Source organism: Electrophorus electricus, chromosome 20, assembly GCF_041902795.1.
Source record: "Electrophorus electricus isolate QZ-2024a chromosome 20, ASM4190279v1, whole genome shotgun sequence".
NCBI classification, from domain to species: Eukaryota; Metazoa; Chordata; class Actinopteri; order Gymnotiformes; family Gymnotidae; genus Electrophorus; species Electrophorus electricus.
This window is the reverse complement of record NC_137516.1, coordinates 1,713,811-1,718,988: the sequence shown is the minus strand read 5'-3', so window position 1 is coordinate 1,718,988 and position 5,178 is coordinate 1,713,811. Positions and strand designations below refer to the sequence as shown.

At 40.7% G+C, this 5,178-nt stretch overlaps 1 pseudogene across 1 annotated transcript; it reads left to right on the top strand.

Annotated features, from left to right (window-relative positions):
* The first annotated feature begins 661 nt into the window (after nucleotides 1–661).
* On the top strand, nucleotides 662–3,283 carry LOC113591562 (H-2 class II histocompatibility antigen, E-S beta chain-like; annotated as a pseudogene). Its single transcript, XR_014118786.1, has 3 exons — nucleotides 662–977; nucleotides 1,161–1,435; nucleotides 3,131–3,283. The product of XR_014118786.1 is annotated as an H-2 class II histocompatibility antigen, E-S beta chain-like (transcript).
* The last annotated feature ends 1,895 nt before the right edge of the window (nucleotides 3,284–5,178 follow it).

Below are 5,178 nucleotides of genomic sequence, written 5' to 3'. Positions count from 1 at the left end.
GTCTCTCCATTTTTCTCCTTGTCCGGTTTGTCCCTAGTTTCTCCTGTCCGTTCCGTTTGTTTTGGTCAGGATTTAGTTTTTTCTCTTCTTGTCAGTTCAAATGTCTGGTGTGTGCCCTCTCTGTTTAGTCGCGATTTCACCCTGTGCCCCCTCTCCTGGTGCTGTTCATTTTTCTGTCAGCCCGGCCATGTGCACCTGTTTCCTTCTTAGCCCTGCCTTGGTTTACTCCCCCTTACCTGTTATCCCATCCATTATGCTAATTGTCTCCAGCTGATTGTACTTACCTGCGTCTGCTCCTGTGCATTTATAGCCCCCTGTTCCCTGTTAACACTGCAAAGTATTGCTTTGCTGCTCTTTGTAGTCTATTCTGTCTAGAACACATTAGACCTTACCAATAGAACATACCACCAATAGACATTAATCAGACTTCCTTTGTCTCTGTTTAAAAATGGTTAAACACATATTTATTTATTTTAGCATTGCTCAGGGGCCCAACAGTGGCAACTTGGCAGTGGTGCCAAGTTGTCATTTTAAAAAGAAACTTTTTTATTAACTAAAAACTGCTTCATAAGAGGTAGTCAAATATAGATTTTGGTAGTCAAAAGAGGTTGTCAAATTTATAATTCAGTGTTATAATTTAAAAAACAAACCCAAAACCCTAATGTGCGTACTGTTATGGTGACTACACATTTGTTCATTATCAGGTGGATATTACTATGAGAGGAGAAGCCAGTGTCTCTACAGCTCCAGGGATTTAAATGACATGGTGTTAATAGATTCATACATTTTCAACAAGATAGAGTGGATACGGTTCAACAGCACAGTGGGCAAGTATGTGGGATACACCAAGTTTGGTATTTATAATGCAGAGAGATGGAACAATAATACAGCACATTTACAAGAAGAGCGAACTAATTTAGATGCCTTCTGTAAGTACAATGCTGAAATCTGCTACCCACGTATAATGGATAAGACAGGTGAGCCTACTGAGTAAAAGAAACAAGTCACACACTGCAACATTCTGTATATTCAGACACAATCAGACATTTATCTGCAAATGATGTTATTTTTTTATCCCCTTATCCTATAGAAGTCCTAAAGATTTAATAATTAATATTAAGATAGATGCTGTGTGTATGCATATGTGTTTAATTCTGCAGTTGAACCAAGGGTCAAAGTGATGTCCGTGAAGCAGGCCAGTGGCAATCATCCAGCTATGCTGATGTGCAGTGTGTACAACTTCTACCCCAATACCATCAAAGTGTCCTGGAGCAGAGATGGTAAACCAGTTACCTCTGCTCCACTGAGGAGCTGGCTGATGGAGACTGGTACTACCAGATCCACTCCCACCTGGAGTACACACCCAAATCTGGGGAGAAGATCTCCTGTGTGGTGGAGCACGCCAGCTTCCAGAAACCCATGGTGTACGACTGGGGTGAGAATTATTATATCATATTAGACTAAAATGCAATAATTTACATTGACTTGCCAGTTTATGAGGTACATCTATCGAGTTTCTAAGGTGCACATATTCAGTAGCTGTACCTTTAGGACACCAGTCCTTTTTCAGTCAGGTCTATGTACCAAAATATAAACTGATCTTTTACTATCTTGTTCTCTGTACAGTTGTGCCTTGTTTCCTGTGGCCATTTTCAGTAATGACCTGTTCTTAAAAAGGCAACAGATGTCTGTATATGTTTTATATGTAAAAGCATATAAATAATTTATACTGAATTTGCCATAAACCATATTTTAAAATGCATTTACAATCTACATGTATAAAAGCATTAGGACACCTACCTGACGCTTTTATCCAATTATGAATTACCACAATTTGAGGGTTAAGGGCCTTGCTCAGGGGCCCAACAGTGGCAATTTGGCAGTAGTGGGACTTTACTGGCAACCTCCTGATTACTAGTGAAGTAGCTGCACCACAGCCTCACTACACTACATCTTCAAGCATGTGTTTGACCTCCCATTCTAAATCCACAGGAATTAATATGCCTTTGTAGTTATAACAGCTTCCACTCTTTTATGAAGGCTTTCTACAAGATGGAGTGTGTCCGTGGAAGTTTTTTCTCATTCATCCAGAAGAGCATTTTTGAGGTCAGACACTGATGTCTGGCCTGGATAGGTAGTTCATCCCAAAGGTGTTTGATGGGGTTGAGGTCAGGTCTCTGTGTGGGCCAGTCAAGTTCTTTCACACCAAACTCACCCAACCATGCCTTTATGGACCTTGCTTTGTGCATTGGGACTGATTTCCACAAACTGCTTTCCACAAACTGTTCCCACAAAGTTGGACGCATACAATTGTTCAAAATATCTTGGTTTCCTGGAGCATTAAGAGTTCCCTTCACTGGAACTGAAGGATCCAGGCCAAACCTGAAAAACAACCCCATAATATTATCCCTCCTCCACCAAACCTTACAGTTGGCACAACACAGTCACGCAGGTAACGTTCTCCATCTAACATTCGTCATCGTGCTTGCTGATGTTATTTCCAGAGGAGGTTTGGAACTCTGCAGTTATTGAGTCAGCAGAGTGTTTTTTGCACTATGCAGCTCAGCACTCGATGACGCTACTCTGTAACATTACATGGTCTGTCACTTCATGGCTGAGGTGCTGTGGTTCCTAAACTTCTTCCACTCACATTTGATCATGGTGTATTTAGGAGGGAAGAAATTTTATTAACTGTCTTTTTGTAATTGTGGCATCCTATTACAGTTCCACTCTCAAATTCAGTGATCTCTTTAGAATGACCCATTCCTTCACAAAGAAGGTTTGTGTGTAAATTCAGACTGCATTGCTTGGTGCTTCATTTCTACACCTGGACAGTGGTTTCCATAATCCACCCAGAGTTACATACCATCGTAGTTACACAGTGATTCATAGCGGACTGCCTTTCCATCCCACAGACAGTGCTTGACCCTGCCAGTACTGCCACACTATGGCAGTTTTGTCACAGATGAAGAGTCCCTCCAGGGATAGTAGGTGTTCCTTATAAAGGAATCATGCAGGGAATATGATATTGGACATACCTGGTATGACTCAGCCCTCAGCATGAGCTGCCCATGCTGTGTAATGTACCTACTGCATATGATCTTTAACCTTAAACTCTCCCACTCCACAGACCCGTCTCTTCCTGAGTCTGAGAGGAACAAGGTTGCTATTGGAGCTTCAGGGTTGGTGTTGGGGATCATCCTATCAGCCGCTGGATTCATCTACTACAAGAGGAAATCCTCAAGACCTTACTAAGGTGAAGGAGAGACTGTGTTAATGCTGTATTAGCTCATGGTTACATTGCTATCTGCAAATGAACCATGCCGTAAAATGCACGCACGCGCACACAAATACGCACACACACAGACACACATAGACACACACCCACACACACACACACATAGACACCCACACACACACACACGCACACGCACACGCACACGCACACGCACACACACACGCACACGCACGCACACGCACACGCACACACGCACACGCACACACGCACACACGCACACACACACACACACACACACACACACACACACACATAGACACACACACACACACACACACACACACACACACACACACACACACACACATAGACACACACACACACGCACATAGACACACACACACAAAGTTCACTGAATAACAGAGGACTCATGTAAGCATTAAGTATGTATGCATTAAGTATGTAAGCATTACGTATGCATGCATTAAGTATGTAAGCATTAAATATGTATGAGTATGTATAAGTATGAAGAGATGTGGGAATATGAAGGCAATGTTGTAACATTGCTAATGCTAATGCTTGCACTGTACATGCACTTTGGACATTTTGGACATTTTGGACAAAGTCTGAAAAGGTAGCAGCTCACTGATCAGAGCTCTGTGGAGATGATGCCAGTTATTGATACGTAAAACAGAGCACAGAGGGTTTAGCTGTAATGCCATGAAATGGTTTTAATTAATTCTACTAAATTTTAATATATTCTCCATCACTTTAAAAATCTCTGTATATAATTAAACAACACGCTTTGTTTGTCTGATTTATGACCACATTTCCACTATTGCAGAAACACAAGTTTACCTGCACATCACAGTGACCCTGTGAATTTGGCTTATACACGTTGCAGGGGGACGTGGTATTTTCACCGTTTCTGATCAAACTTTCAGTGTCCTACACACTCCTGGTAGTTCCATTAAAATGTGTTTTTAATGTCAATAAGAGTTCTTCAGACATTCACACATTATTTGCTCTCTGTATGGTACCTGTAAATGGCATCTCATTGATGTGTGTGAAGCAGGTTTTTGGAATTACAAACATGATGTTTAATATCTCACAACCTGTTTGGTATCAGTGTTCATAACCAGTGCTATGATCATTTGTGGGAATGTTAATGTAACATTGGTAACATAGGCTGCAGGTAGTCACCCCACCTGGGACTCAAACCCTGGTCTGCCAGGAGGTCAGTGTGAGCTCTGACCACCACACCAAAGAGCCAGCACACTGGCATAACAGTCATGGTAGCCAGAGGACCCATTCAACCTTCCTAAGTATCCATCACATGGACATTTCTACTATTCAGTTGGTTGACCTGGTTCTCTCTCTCAAACATCTGTACTGTTGAATACACTATAATAATTGAATACACTATAATAATGACATACTGTGTTATGGGTATAATAATGACATGCTGTCTGTTATGGGTATAATAATGACATACTGTCTGTTATGGGTATAATAATGGCATGCTGTCTGTTATGGGTATAATAATGACATGCTGTCTGTTATGGGTATAATAATGACATACTGTCTGTTATGGGTATAATAATGGCATGCTGTCTGTTATGGGTATAATAATGACATATTGTCTATTATGGGTATAATAATGACATACTGTCTGTTATGGGTATAATAATGGCATGCTGTCTGTTATGGGTATAATAATGACATATTGTCTATTATGGGTATAATAATGACATACTGTCTGTTATGGGTATAATAATGACATGCTGTCTGTTATGGGTATAATAATGACATATTGTCTGTTATGGGTATAATAATGACATGCTGTCTGTTATGGGTATAATAATGACATATTGTCTGTTATGGGTATAATAATGACATACTGTCTGTTATGGGTATAATAATGACAATGTCTGTTATGG